Consider the following 15,523-nt stretch of genomic DNA (forward strand, 5'->3'; position numbering starts at 1 on the left):
ATATGGACTTCAGTAAGGCGTTCGACAAAATTCCTCATGGGACACTGATTAGCAAGGTTAGATCTCATGGAATACAGGGAGAACTAGCCATTTGGATACAGAACTGGCTCAGAGGTGGAAGACAGAGGGTGGTGGTGGAGGATTGTTTTTCAGACTGGAGGCCTGTGACCAGTGGAGTGCCACAAGGATCAGTGCTGGGCCCTCTACTTTTTGTCATTTACATAAATGATGTGGATGTGAGCATAAGCGGTACAGTTATTAAGTTTGCAGATGACACCAAAATTGGAGGTGTAGTGGACAGCGAAGAGGGTTACCTCAGATGACAACAGGATCTTGACCAGATGGGCAATTGGGCTGAGAAGTGACAGATGGAGTTTAATTCAGATAAATATGAGTTATTGCATTTTGGGAAAGCAAATCTTAGCAGGACTAATGCACTTAATGGTAAGATCCGAAGGAGTGTTGCTGAACAAAAGAGACCTTGGAGTGCAGGCTCATAGCTCCTTGAAAGTGGAGTCGCAGGTAGATAGGATAGTGAAGAAGGCGTTTGGTATGCTTTCCTTTATTGATCAGCGTATTGAGTGCAGGAGTTGGGAGGTCATGTTGCAGCTGTACAGGGCATTGGTTAGATCACTGTTGGAAGATTGCATGCAATTCTGGTCTCCTTCCTATCGGAAAGATGTCGTGAAACTTGAAAGGGTTCAGAAAAGATTTACAAGGATGTTGCCAGGGTTGGAATATTTGAGTTATAGGGATAGGCCGAACAGGCTGGGGCTGTTTTCCATGGAGCGTTGGAGGCTGAGGGGTGACCTTATAGAGGTTTATAAAATCATGAGGGGCATGGATAGGGTAAATAGGCAAAGTCTTTTCCCTGGGGTTGGGGAGTCCAGAACTAGAGAGGGCATAGGTTTAGGGTGAAAGGGGAAAGCCATAAGAGAGACCTAAGGGGCAACTTTTTCACACAGAGAGTGAAATGAGCTGCCAGAGGAAATGGTGGAGGCTGGTACAATTGCAACATTTAAGAGACATTTGGATAGGTATATGAATAGGAAAGGTTTGGAAGGATATGGGCCAGGTGCTGGCAGGTGAGATTAGATTGGGTTGGGATATCTGGTCAGCATGGATTGGTTGGACCGAAGGGTCTGTTTTGATGATGTACATCTCTATGACTCTATGACTCTATAAGTGTCTCCCCATTTTGGCACAGATGTCAACAAGGAAAACATTGCAGAATCACAGCCTCTAATTATCATTGTTGTTTCTGATGCCAAGGTTGATGCTACATGGTCCATCCATTTCCATTTCATTCATTAAAATTTGTGACTATATTTAGAGGACAGTTAACAGTCAAACACTTTGCTGTTTTCTAGAGTTACACATATGTCTTAGCACTTAAGAGCTGTAGATTCCATTCACCAAAAGGGCTGAGGGAACTAGATGAACTTTTCCAATAATGGTTTCAAGACTTTTAAGGCTATGAGACTCTTTAATTGAAATTAAGTTTCACAGGATACCATGGTGGGATTTGAACCCAAACCCCTAGAATGTGGGTGTCTGGTTTATTAGTCCAGGGAAATTATGACTACATCACCATCTCTACACCACTCCCCTCATCTCAAAAAGCTCGACTCACCCCACACAGTATTTCATGGTTTATATCTTAGTAAAGTTGCATGCATGTTCTACCTTTTGCATGGTCAGAGAGAACATAGTGAGTTCCTGTATGCAATCATGAAGAGTCTCAGTCATCTCCCTTATGTAGCAGCAGATTGTGAACTTGGTGATAGTACAAGTGTTATGTGTTGCACTCTGGAAATGTTCCAACATGAAGAAATTCATGATCTTTGTCAGTTTCACAGCCACTGCAACATTGTTCCAGCCCTGCTTTGAAGTCTGCCTGCAAAACATATGCAACTGCTGTGACACTCTATGGTCAGCATGTATTGCCCATCTCCACAGGCACTTAGAAAGGTGATGGTGTGAGGGTTTGAGCCATTGTAGAATGTGTGGTGTCGATAATGCCATGTGAGAGGGAGTTCCAGGATTTGGATGTAGTGAACGAATTGTAAGAAAGTAGCAAGTCATGAAGGTGCATGACTTAAAAGGGAATGTACAAGTAGTTTTCATGTATCATATGCCATTATCCTTCTAGATAGAAGAGATCACCAGTTTGGTTGGCATTGTCAAGGGAATCTTATTGACGCACTTGTACATAGAGGGTCTTTGATAAACTAGTTGAAGATAGTTGGACCTCGGACACTGCTCTAAAGTTCCTACGACATTGTCCTGGAGTTGAAACAATTGTCTTCCACAATTACAACCATTTTCCGATGTTCTACATGTGACTTCAACCAGTGAAGAATTGTAAACTGATTTACATGGATTTCAATCTCAGGTCTAATTGTGTCTTGATGGTAATGGTAGTCACTCTGATTTCACCCCTGGAATTTAGCTTCTGTGTTCAATTTTGGACCAAGGATATAATGAGATCTGCAAATGAATGAGATCCTGGTTGAACCAAACTGAATATCACTGAACAATTTATTTGTAATTAAGTATGGTTTTATATTTTTTTTAATGCGTTCTGATGATTTAGAATAGATCATTGGGACAGTAGTTGGCCAGAGTAGGTTTATCTTGGTTCCTATGGGCAGGACATTGTCATCATCAGTTTCCCTTCAATATTGAAGATGGCCATTTCTTGCAAGCATCAAGGCATCTGTCCTGCATTTTACTGTGACTGTGGAGCCTGACTGCAGACTTACACAGCTGTGCACAGTGTGGGCAAGGATAAATTATCTGGCTTTGTTGGAATTGTCTGGTCTCTCTAGTTTTGTTTTAGTTCCTAGCTGTCCATATTCTTTGCTATTTGAAGGAAATTATATCAATAGTTGAGAATACTTCCCAGTCATTCTTCTTGAGCATTTTTCTCCCAGCCTGTGGTCGAGAAGTCACATTTCCTGAAGTTCACTTTTAGGCTTTCCTTGAAGCTTAATCTTGGTTTACCTTGAGGTATTTAATGCATAACTCTCCTAGAGGTTATCATCATCAATGGTATGCACGACATGCCTTTGCCATCTGAGCTGAGCTCTGATCATGAGGTACTTCAATTCCAGGCATTTCTGCTCCTTGAAGTATCTCAATGTTGGGTAGTGCGTCCTTGCATTTGATGCTCATGGTGTTCCAAATGCAACTCATGAAAACTATCCAACAGTTGAATATCCCAAATCAGTAGTCTAAGTTCATGGGCATATAGTAGGGAGATATTACCTCAGCTTTGTATTTAGCATATTTTATTGTATGATTGATAGCTGATTTCATCCACAATCTCTTGCATAAATAAGCAAATGCTGGACTTGATTTGCCAATTCAATGAAGAGATTTTGAGAGCTTGTACTTCTGAGATTCTATCCACAACCTTAAGGATTTTGTTATTGATAGCTGTAGTCAGTTGGATATAGTTAGAATAATATCGTCGTTGGTGTAACCGTCTGTAAACTGAAGATGAAACCATAGTTACCAATGGTTGCGCAAGGTTCAGAACTGTTTGTGACTCCACAGATACTGAAGCTGTCCATGTCCAAATCCAGGTTTAGGCTTTGAAATGGCAAGTAACATTCATGTCACACAAGTGCCAGGCAATTACCACCTCTAATAGAAAATATCTAACTATTGCCCCTTGACAGGCAAAAGCATTACCATTGCTGAATCTCCCAATATCCTGGCTACTAACATTGACGAGAAGCTATATAAATTCTGAGCCTACAGAAGCAGGTCACAGGCTAAGAATCTGACAGCAAGTAACTCACCTCCTGACCCAAACCTGTCCAACATCTGTAAGATATGATTCAGGAGTGTGATGGGATGCTCGCCACTTGCCTGGATGAGTGCAATTCTAACAATACTCAAGAAGCTCCATACCATCCTGAGCAAAGCAGCCACTTCGTTGGAAGCATATCCAACAGTAACTACTTCCTGCACAGGATTTGAGGGCTTATGTCCGAAAAGTCAATTCTCCTGCTCCTCGTATGCTGCTTGATCTGCTGTGCTTTTCCAGCACCACACTCTCCATTCCCTCCATCACCAACGGTCACTAGTAGTATTGTATACCAACTACAAGATACGCTGCAGAAATTCACCTTGGACAGTACCTTCCAAACCTATGACCATTTCTACCTCGAAACACAATGGAGTAAGATACAGGAAACATCATCACCTCCAAGTTCCCTTTTACATCATTCACAATCCTGATATGGAAATATATTACAGTGACTTTGTAACAGCATTGTGGGTCTACCAACACCTATTGACTACAGTAGTTCGAGAGACAGCTCACTATCACCTTCACAAAAACACCTAGCGATGGACAGTAGATACATGCCCAGCCAGCAACTCCCATTTCCTATAAATTAAACTTTTTAAATGTTACGAGCCACTTTTGAAACAATCCAAGTCCCTGTGAAAGCCAAACTTACAGTGCAACACCAAGATAAATAGCATCAACGTCTCTGAAGCCTAAGTTGAGGGTTTCGGTCATGTCATGTTGAAGAGATTGCCTTCTCTGTTCTGAATTGGATGCAAATGCAAATTCCACTAGCACCTCCACCAAAGGCAACAAAGATTATTTTGAAGAACACAGGGTGAACTAACACAGGCCGGTATCCCAACATCAAGTCACCCTTAACTTACATGTGGAAAGTCCTTGACACTGATCCAGCTGCCTCAGAACCAGCTGTAGACACAAGGGAGTAAGGGACACTCCTCTTCTTAGCTGTCAGCCAGGGTGCCCTGATTGGACCAGATTCACAACCTCAGTAAAGCAACTCATATTCTATGAGGTCCACCTGGCTCAACTCATTACAATTACTACCTTCCTCCTTATTTGTGTTCCATGTTTTAAGCATTTTATCTAGATAAATGGCAACCTGGAATAAACCTTACAAAACATTCTCCATCATCCACTGAAAAATTGCTCAGGCTGACAATAACCTAAATGGCAGTCTCGTTTTTCAATCCAAACCCTTATGGGATTTGCATACTTCTGGGAATCTTCAACTAATTGCTATTGCAAGTAGACTTGGCTTAGAAGGACAGCTTCCCCACTGCCAGGTTTGCTTATAAGTCCTCGATGTGAGGGTTTGGGTATTTATCCAGCTGTGAAAAGCAGTTTACCATTTGTTTAAAATCCCCATAAAGTCAAACCAACCCATCAGGCTTCACAACTAGTATGACTAGTGCTACCCATATGCAAATTGGACTGGTTTGATGACACCTTTGCTTTCCAGCATTCTGATTTCTGCCTATACTTTGCCCTTAAGGCAAATGGCACCGGGCAGGCCTTGAAGAATTGTGGAATTCCTTCCTGGTCAACATGCAAGGCAGCCTTGCATAGTCCCTAGAATTTGATTGATTGTCACGTGCACTGAAGTACAGTGAAAAGCTTTGTTTACGAGCAGTACAAGCAGATCACAGTAAGCAAGGACATAGCAATCAAAAAGACTTAGAAAGAGGCATATAGATTACACTGCACAGGGCGTGCACTAGCCAAGATCAATATTAACAACATCAGCATTATATGAGGTTAGAGAGTCCATTCATCAGTCTGCTAACAGCCAGGAAGAAGTTGGTCCTGAACCTGCTGGTGCACGTATTCAGGCTTCTGTATCTTCTGCCTGATGGAAGAGGTCATAGGAGATCGTTACTGAGGTGCGATGGGTCTTTGACGATGTTGGCAGCCTTTCCGTGGCAGTGAGCCATGTAAATGGAGTCCATGGATGGAAGGAGAAAGTGAGGGCTGCAGATGCTGGAGATCAGAGTCAAGACATGGCACTGGAAAAGCACAGCAGGTCAGGCTTCATCCGAGGAGCAGGAGAGTCGACATTTCGGGCATAAGCCTTTCGTCAGGAATGTTGGTGGAAGGTTGGCTTCCATGATGGCGTGGGCTGTGCACACAACCTTCTGTAGTTTCTTATGGTCCTGAGCAGAGCAGAACTTCCTGAAAACCTTCTGAGTGTTTAACTAGGACTTCACTCAGACAGTGATTTTCTAATCAAATAATGTGAAGACAATCTAGTGAATCTTTCTGAAACAATTCCACCCTACCAGGCTTGAACTTTTAATCTTTGGTAACTAAACCATTCACTTCTCTTGGCACCCTTCAATTCCAGGGAAATGGTTTGCTGATTCACAATTTCTTTGGTGAAATGTGTGATTTTGATGGATACCTGGGATCACCCAGATTTGGAAACTTCTTCTGGGATTCTATCTGAGCCTAGAGCTTTCTCTGTGACCTGAGATCTGATTCTTTATCCACTTCCACAAACGAAGTTTTGCTGACCAGGTTTTCACATTTTGGCTCATCAGAAAGCTTGTCAACAGCTACCTCATTTACAATGAATGAATGGTTAAGCACAACTAAAAGAGATCAGGCTATCTGTTGGGAAAGATTTTCCATCAACACTGAGAACAACTCTGCAAAGGAGCTCTACTGAAAGTCTTCAGGACTTTATAGAAGTTCTTCATGTCATGTTTATCAGAATGGACTTGAACCTTTCTGGCATCTTTGACCCACCAAGCACATTGCATCCTACCCAGCTTCTGTCGCAGGTCGCTTTTGATCTCCTGGAGTGATTTCTTGGCATTATCATTGTTTTCCAGTCAGGTGCTATATTTCTGTCCCATCAGAGTTCCTTCATTTGACCACTGTTTCCATCAAACTAGTCTCAGTGACCTTTTCAGTCTCACCCACTTGCTCCCAATTGTTTGTCAAGTCAAGATAACGGGAGATAAGGTCAACTGCAGTGATTAACCAGCACCCACATTCTGCGCACACACTGCTGCGCTTGTGATGTTTTCAACAGTATGGAGAGGATACCATTTCTTCTGCTACATCTACGAAGGCAGCCTTTCTGTATGCTTGTAAAGAGGGTTGAATATTGGGTTCTCTCTCACATGTAGATACCAGCTTGGTTGCTGCTCTCACATGGTTAAGCCTGTGAGCAGATGCACATGCCAAGTTATGCCAACTGCTGTGTTCCACCAGTTACTTGGAGCCATAGATGACAGCTGGATGAGTGTAAATGATCAAGTGTGGTTATCCATTTAGCTAGGAAATAGAATTTGGCTGACTTCTGCAGAAGAGATCACCTCTGACACTCATCCTGCACACCTCGGGAAGGTGGTACCAGGGCAATTTTCCACTTTGTCAGACAGATGGAATATCATAGCAGATTGGTAAAGGGCACAGCTAGTTATGAAGCACAGACTTTCAACCCTGCACCCAGCATTGGGTCAAATACAACACCAGAGTTGAAAACAGTCTGATCCAGCTTCAACCCAAGAGTGGAAAGGGGTTGGCTGTTAGGGAATGGTTCTTGGGGAGTGTGGGCCAGAAGACAATTGTTTTGATCATCCCATTACACTACCAAAGGAAATTTCTGCTCATCAATACGGGATATTGGATAAATGTTCATTCAGTAACAGCGGAGGAGTCGGTCACAGTGAGGAGAGTATAGAGTTGTTATCTGCATGCAGGCAAAAGCTAACACTGTATTTTAGGATAATGCATCTGGAACATTTTTGAGCTATTTAGCTTTTGTTTTATTTTATTTAACAAGCAGAATTCTCACAAATTCACTATTTCATGGGAACGACAGCACAAAACGTATTTTTCTAGCGCCAAAGTGTAACCATGTGAAATCTAACTTGACTCTTCACAAAATGCAGTTACTGATTAGAAGTTAATTAGCATTAGACAGATTCTGGGGTGCACTAAAGAGCATACAAAATGATCAGGATTGCAATTTTTTTTTCAAAGTGGCTCAGAAATCTTTGCAAAAATTGTGCTTAGATCGGTACATATCTATACGTTATCGATATTTAATGGTAACCATATCTGCAAAATTAATTGCCCTCTGTGAAGTATTGTTGCTTGGAATGGTAAATATGGATGGTTGCTTTGTATTTACACCAAAGAAGCCACAGACCACACAGATGCACTGTAGTCATGTCTAACTCGATCTTAAAGTTGATGGCAGAGGCCAATGTCTCGACTGGGGATACCTGAAAAACCCAGGCAGAATATTTGATTGCACTATATGCTTAGTGTTGCCTATCAGATCAGCAATCGAGAATATTATAGTATCTCATTTCTGTGGGTGAAACTTAATAGAATTGTCGGAGCATTTATTTGCTATTAGACAGCAGCCCACTCATTTGGTGCAAATCTGTGTTTATGTTTAACTTTGAAAACATGAGTCACTGTTCAGTGAGTAACGAGCAAGCACACAGACAGAACCTGAGCACACAGAATGTATGTTTAAATGTTGCCCACAGTCCCTCTAGGCTGCAGTATCACGCAGCGCCCAGTATCGTCTAGTGCCATGCTAGTTTATTTTTTTAGCCCCAACAATTTGGACTTTTTACTTTTTTGCCATTACAACCCAGGCCTTCATATGCCTTCTCCAGCCAGGAAGGTTAGTAAACAAACGTCACCCACCACCAGTGATTGCTGACACAGTGCCTTCCCTTGTTCAGCCAGGAGGTCACTTTGATTTAAGCCAACATTTCTGTGCTTATCACCATTTCACCTGCAAAACTGTATTATGCCCCGACAAGACTTCTTCTTCAAATAACTCTCCACGGGAGTCAGGTTCAATCTGAATCATCGGGCTGAATCTTCCCAGCCCCTGTACAACATGAGCAAAGGCGAGTCAGCAGGGAAAATGTGTTGAGGTTGGAAAAATTAGTTTCCCGACATCAGAGAGAAAAGGCTGATTTTCCACACAAGGTTTTGCCATCAAGATGGGAATCTCACTAGGGAGCAACCTAATTGCTTACATTAATATCTCATTACGACCCAGTTTCACCTCATATACATGCAGATTACTAATTTACCAGGCAATGGAGAGAAACGAGTGAAAACAATTCCCAACATGAATGGTTAAGCGAGTGCTTGGTGTCTCCAGCTCGCCACATGCTCCTCCCCAACATCTCAGGGCACACTCGGTACCTGCACCTTTCATCCATGAAGGTTGGCATCAGAGCCACACCTGCCTCACCGCATCATCATGGCATGTCACTGAGTCAGTTATAATGCAGTTCACCACTTCATTTCTGCACTTGGGAACTCACCGATGCTTTTTCATTGCAATGCTGCTGCCAGGCCCTATTGTACATAGAAGCAAGTACCCATCTAATGCACCACAATAGAATGCATCTCAGGGCACTTAACTTGCTCCCTTGGCATGCACTCACTTTGCACTTAGATGCTCTCAGTATCCCCACCTTGACTTGCCTTTTTATCATATTGCAGTTTCATTCAGAACTTAAAGGCTCCCAATATCTCTGTTTTTAACTTGTCTTTTTTACACAGACAAAGTCAGACAGCATTTCCTCGTTGTCAGCAGTGCTTAATCAAGGGGGTGCGCCATGGTATACCAATGTCAAACTTACATGCCAACCTCAATTTCAACCACTTGCACATTAAATATACTGAATCAAATCACCCTGTCTCAAAGTCTAAAGGGACTGGTCCTCAGTTAAGGGGGACTGACAAAGCTCAAGGGGTACCCATTACATAAGTCAAGGGCATCGTCAATTTCAGAAGGAGTTTGGGCATGGTCAGTTGGTCGTTTTGAGTGGGCAGGGTCAGGAGTTCCATATCATTATAATCCTTGGATTAAACCACAGTCCAGTGCCACCAGGGAGCTGCTCAGAGATCTACCCAATGAGTCAGTGCACTCATTAGTTGGGGCTGTCATTGTTAATCAGTCTGGGAATGGAGCCATGGTTAGTCCTGATGGTCTGTCCGCTGAAGGTGTTATCAGGATCCACTGATGTGTTGGGCCATTTGGGGAAGTCAATTGTAGGATGGGAGGGAATATGTTAGGATGCAGAGAGGATAATAATTGTGAAGGATGACAGCTCAACTTAAGGAAGAAGGCTCAATCTGTGAGTATTGTGAGACTCTTGAAAGGGCAATTACATTCATAATGCACTTACAAAGGACATCTTCTGATATCTGTAATGATAGAGCTCAAACATATAAAATTCAAGCAATCACCAACTATGCCATCTGTAAATCCTGGTCACAAACATTGGTCATTATATTATTTACTATGACATTGGTCATTAGAAATCGATCACAGGCATTTCAATGAAACATTAGGAATCACAGGTGACCTTTAAGGTCTCACTTACAGGCTACATTTTAACAAAACAATCCAAATCTCAGTAGAAGGATACAAAGCTGACTTCCTCTCACTTTGAACATTATATGCAACATTGGCATTCTTGGGTTGATGGGGGAAACAAGGTATTAGTCATTCTGGCGCATTAACAGTCTGCTTCTGCCTTTATGGAATATGACTTATGCTACACAGTTCAGAATAAGGTTCTAATGTCAAAGGTCCATGTTGTGGCATTCCAGGACACCTCGTTGTTAGAGTCCTCCATAGCTCAATGTAGTGGGGGCTATGGTAAACTGTGATTTTGTGTCTAATGTGACTGCTGATTTTCATATTAGTAAACAGCCTTTTTTTTCTGATATTCCCACCCAGGTTCCTGAGAACTGTGACCAATGGATCTGGTTATAGTAGATGCCATCATTGCCTTTGTTGTGATGCAATGAAGACGCAAAGATATTGAGGAGGGATAGTAAGTCAAGGACCAACAGTAACCTCCAGCAGATGCTGAAGAACCTCCGCTTGGTGAATTTGCAGCTGAAAATCCCCTCAGAAAATCAGAGGAGCTGTAAAAAGCCCATGGTCTATTGTCCTCCAAGTCATTTCCTCCAGATGAGAAAGGCACCACAGGCTGAGACACCATCATAGAATTGGTGTTGTCTGCTGGAGCAGGATTTACAATATGTAGGGGTGAGGGAGTAACCTACTCTGTTGGCTGGCAAGGTGAAAGCGGAAGTAAATTTTTATCCAACTCTCTGCTTCCAAAAATCCAATGGATGCCTATGTGGGATCTCTCAATCCTCAAATGTTTCAAGGCAGTTAATGATGCAATTTGTGCCACATTACACTACTTCATCTCCTTTCCCCATGATGAGGATAGTGCTGCAACCTGGGCTTTTCCAAAATAGCTGGCTTCCCCTCAGTGCAGAGTGCTTACGGACTGTGCATGGATCTCTCTGAAGGGCACATTTCATAACATGGCTGACTTCATCAAGAGAAAAGGCTTCAATTTGGTTAATGTAATTAATAGTATCACCTGTTAGAAATGTGGGCCAGGCATTCTGAGATAGGTACTGTTTCATGGATGTCTTACAAGAATGGTTGCTCAGAGACAAAAACTGCCTTCTGTAGCTGGGTTGATGACTTCATTATACAATCCCCAAGTGAGGACGAGCATAGACACAATATAGGTGAAAGTGAGGACTGCAGATGATAGAGATTAGAGTCAAGAGTGTGGTGCTAGAAACGCACAGCAGGTCAAGCAGCATCTGAGGAGCAGGAAAATTGGCGTTTCAGGCAAATATCCTTCATCAGGAATGGCTTTTGCTTCCTGATGAAGGGTTTTGCCCGAAAAGCTGATTTTCCTGCATCTTGGATACTATCTGACCTGCTGTGCTTTTCCAGCACCACATTCATAGATACAATCTAACCCGTTCTTCCACCATGCCCATCATGGAGCAGACAAAAGCTCTACTCAAGATGAGGTTTAGATTCTTAGACTGTTCTGGGTAGGCCATGCAGTACACTCCAGACAAAATGTGCCACATAATTCTTGTACACTGTGTTCTGCACAACTGCAGCAGGCAACGAGAGCATGCCAAGGACACTGAAGATCTAGGAGAGCAGCAACATTCTTCCAAGGTGAAAGAAGAAGACATTGTGAAGGAGTTCATGACCTTCAGCATGATAGAGTGCTGCTGCATCAGGCATAACTAGCCAGAAAGAACTTACTTAAACACAGGAAATGCTGAGAGACCCAACAGGCTTGGCAACATCTGCAGAGTGAGAAATAGAATTAGCTTTTTGCATCTGATATGACCCTTCTTCAGCGCCTCCTTTCAGTTCTGAAGTATGACTCAACACATTAACTATACAGACAGACCTGGCGAGTTTCTCCAGCATCCTCAGTATTTTCCCTTTATCCAAGGGCTTAATTGACATCTGCTAACAATAGATGAGAGTGGGGTGCATACCTAAGCCTTAAGGGCACGAATCTAGAAGGTTCCAGCAGCAGTGAATATTTCCATCACTGGCCAGCACTCAGGAGTGTCATTGTGGTTGTGTACCTAATCAGATGGGCAGCAGATAGTTGCTTGTGAAAATCCATTAAGGCTCACAGAGAGAAGCCATCCAAGAAACTCTCCAAAAGTGACACTTGGCCAAATTTTGGGAAAGTTCAGCTCACAAACTCTGTTGCTGTCTTCACAAATGCTGTTGAGGTTCTACAACATAGTCTAACTTTGTTTCAGATTTCTAGCATCCATAGTATTTTGTTCTTAATTCACTCTTATTTTTCAGATGTTCTAGTTTTCAGCTCATAACCTCATCAGGTCAAGGGTTTGATGCCTGGTCCACAGGCTAATACCACAGACATTTCAATGCAGTATAAATGGAGTACCAAGTTATAAGATACACTGTAACCCATATACAACATTAAAGTGAGACCACAAATGCCTATTCTGATGGCTTAATTAAGTGTTAAGAATTGCATGGATAAATCACATAGATCCCCCTGAAATATTGGGCAAACCTTTCTCCTTCAGTTAACACCACCAAAGCATCTTCATCTATGTCTGTGTGCAAAGTTTCTGTGTAGTGGCCTTTGTAACAGGTATTCTGTTTAGTGGGTGGCACGGTGGCACAGTAGCTAGCACTGCTGCCTCACAGCGCTAGAGACCCGGGTTCATTTTCCGCCTCAGGCTCTGTGGAGTTTGCACGTTCTCCCCATGTCTGCGTGGGTTTCCTCCGGGTGCTCCGGTTTCCTCCCACAGTCCAAAGATGTGCGGGCCAGGTGAATTGGCCATGCTAAATTGCCCGTAGTGTTAGGTAAGGGGCAAATGTAGGGGTATGGGTGGGTTGCACTTCGGCGGGTCGGTGTGGACTTGTTGGGCCAAAGGGCCTGCTTCCACACTGTAAGTAATCTAATCTAAAAACTATATATGAAGAACTCAAAGCTGTGAAGACAGTTTGTATCAATCCAAGCCTTTTGTTATAACTTTCTCTTTTCTTATCTGAATGTTAAAAGATGTTGAATTTTTTGACAGTGATCTGATCAAACTTTGTGACTGCACTGTAAGGTTGTCAGAAGAGGTCAAAAAAAATTTAGAGTTTACTCTAAAATTCACAGTGGATCCTCATCGAGAGAAAGAGAAAGTTAGTGTATTAGAGTTGTGCCAGGGAACATAGAATCCCTACAGTGTGGAAGTAGGCCACTTTGCCCATCAAGTCCACACAACCTGGAGATACTAAACAAGTATTTTGCATTAATGTTTACTGCGGAGAAAAGTTTGGAAGATAGGGAACATGGGACAATAAATTACCTACCTCCCACAAGCCTGATGCAGCCTTTTCCAAGAATGCCTACCTCTCACAAGCTTTATTCCATGCCCGAAACATTGATTCTCCTGCTCCTCAGATGCTGCCTGACCGGCTGTGCTTTTCCAGCACCACACTCTTCAACTCTGATCTCAACATCTGCAGTCCTCACTTTTTCCTATGTCTTGAAAAATGTCGATATTACTGTGGAGTAGGTGCTGGACATCTTAAAATGCATCAAGGTGGATAAATCCATGGGACCTGATCAGGTGTACCCTAGAGCTCTGTGTGAAGCTCAGGAAGTGATTGCTGGGCCCTTTGCTGAGGTATTCATTTCATCAATAGTCACAGGTGAGGTGCTGAAAGACTGGAGGATGGCTGACATGGTGCCACTGCTTAGGAAAGGTGGTAAGGAAAAGCCAAAAAACTATAGACTGGTGAGCCTGATGTCAGTGTTGGGCAAGTTGTTGGAGGGAGTCCTGACGGACAGGATTTAAATGTCTTTGGAACGATTAAGGATAGTCAACTTGGCTTCGTGCATTGGGAAATCATGTCTCACTAACTTTATTGTAGTTTTTGAAGAAGTAACTAAGAGGATTGATGAGGGCAGAATGGTGGACATGATCTACATAGACTTCAGTAAGGCGTTCAACAAGGTTGCTAATGGTAGACTGAATTAAGGTTAGCTCACATGGAATACAGGGAGAACTATCCATTAGGATATAAAACTGGCTCGAGGATAGAAAACAGAGGGTAGTGGTGGAAGGTTGCTTTCCAGACTGGAGGCCTGTGACCAATGATGTTCCACAAATCAGTACTGTGACCACTGCTTTTCATCATTTACATAAATGATTTGAATGTGAACATAGGAGGTATGGTTTGTAAATTTGCAAATTACATCAAAATTGGAAATGTAGTGGACAGCGAAGAAAGTTGCCCCATTGCAAAACGGGATCTTGATCGGGTGGGCTAATGGGTCGAGGAGTGGCAGATGGAGTTTAATTTGGAGGTGCTGCATTTTGGAAAACCAAATAAGAGCAGAATTTATACACTTAATGCTAAGATCCTGGGGAGTGCAGGTTCATAGCTCCTTCAAAGTAGAGTCCCAAGTAGATGTGATAGTGAAGACACATTCAATATGCTTTGTTTTATTGGTCAGAATATTGAGAACAGTGAGGACTGCAGATACTGCAGGTAAAAGTCAAAAAGTGTGGTGCTAGAAAAGCACAGTCAGGAAACATCCGAGGAGCAGGAGAGTTGACATTTTGAGCATAAGCTCTTCATCAGGAATCGGAGTCCTGATGAAGAGCTCATGTTCGAAACATCAACTTCCCTGCTCCTCAGACACTGCCTGGCCTGCTGTGCTTATCTAGTACAACATGTTTTAGTCAGAACATTGAGTGTAGGAATCGAGAGGTCATAGTGCCGCTGTTCAGGATATTGATTAGGCCACATTTGGAATACTGTGTCTCCCTGTTCTCGGAAGGATGTTGTGAAATTTTAAAGGGTTCAGAAAGGATTTACAAGGATGTTGCCAGGGTTGGAGGGTTTGAGCTATAGGCAGAGGCTGAATAGGCTGGAACTGTTTTCCCTGGAGCATCAGAGACTGAGAGTTAACCTTATGGAGGATTATAAAATCATGAGGGTCGTGGATAGGGTAATTAGACAAGGTCAGTTCCCCAGAGTGAGGAAATCTAGAACTAGAGGGCATAGGTTTAGGATGAGGGGAAAGATTTAAAAGGAACCTAAGGGACAACGTTTTCACACAGAGAGTGGTGTATGTGTGGAATGAGCTGGCAGAGGAAGTGGTGGAGCCTGGTACAATTACAACATTTAAAAGGCACTCGGATGGGTCCATGCTTAGGAAGGTTTTAGAGGGATCTGAGCCAAAAGCTGGCAAATAGGAATAGATCAGTTTAGGATATCTGGTCAGCATGGACGAGTTGGACTGAAGGATCTGTTTCCATGCTGCACAACTCTATGACTCTCTGAAGAGCATCCCACCCAGACTACACCCCATCTCT

This window comes from Hemiscyllium ocellatum, chromosome 17 (assembly GCF_020745735.1).
Source record: "Hemiscyllium ocellatum isolate sHemOce1 chromosome 17, sHemOce1.pat.X.cur, whole genome shotgun sequence".
In the NCBI taxonomy this organism is placed as follows: Eukaryota; Metazoa; Chordata; class Chondrichthyes; order Orectolobiformes; family Hemiscylliidae; genus Hemiscyllium; species Hemiscyllium ocellatum.